The sequence below is a fragment of the Seriola lalandi genome, unplaced genomic scaffold (assembly GCF_002814215.2).
Source record: "Seriola lalandi dorsalis isolate HSWRI2012SDOR001 ecotype SW California unplaced genomic scaffold, Sedor1 jcf7180002054972, whole genome shotgun sequence".
NCBI lineage: Eukaryota > Metazoa > Chordata > Actinopteri > Carangiformes > Carangidae > Seriola > Seriola lalandi.
Window position 1 is genome coordinate 5,921,928 of NW_019525660.1, and position 571 is coordinate 5,922,498.

The window sequence follows — 571 nt, forward strand, 5'->3', positions numbered from 1 at the left end:
CCTGTCCTGTCGCCGGTCCAGCTGACTCCAGACTCTTGTTCCCAGTCAGTGGTCCGGCCGATCCCTGCTCCTCGTTCCCTGCCGTTGGTCCGGCCGAATCCTGTCCCTCATGTCCAGTCGGCACTCCAGCTGACTCCTGACTCTGGTTCCTGGTCAGTGGTCCGGCCGATCCCTGCTCCTCGTTTCCTGTCGGCGGTCGCTGCTCCATGTTCCCCGGCGGCGTCGACGACTGTTCCTGTCCCTCCTATGGTGTCGGCGGCCGCTGCTCCATGTTCCCCGGCGGCTTCGACGACTGTTCCTGACTTTCCTGTGGTGTCAACGGCCGCTGCTCCGTGTTCTCCAGCGGCGTCGACGACTGTTCCTGTCTTTCCTGTGGTGTCTACGGCCGCTGCTCCGTGTTCCCCGGCGGCGTCGACGACTGTTCCCGTCTTTCCTGAGGTGTTGGTGGCCGCGGCTCCGTATTCTCCAGCGGCGTCGATGACGGCTACTGGTGTGACGTCACCACCTCTCCTGGTTCCTGATGTGACGTCACTGCTTCTCATGGCTCCTGATGTGAGGTCACCACCTCTCC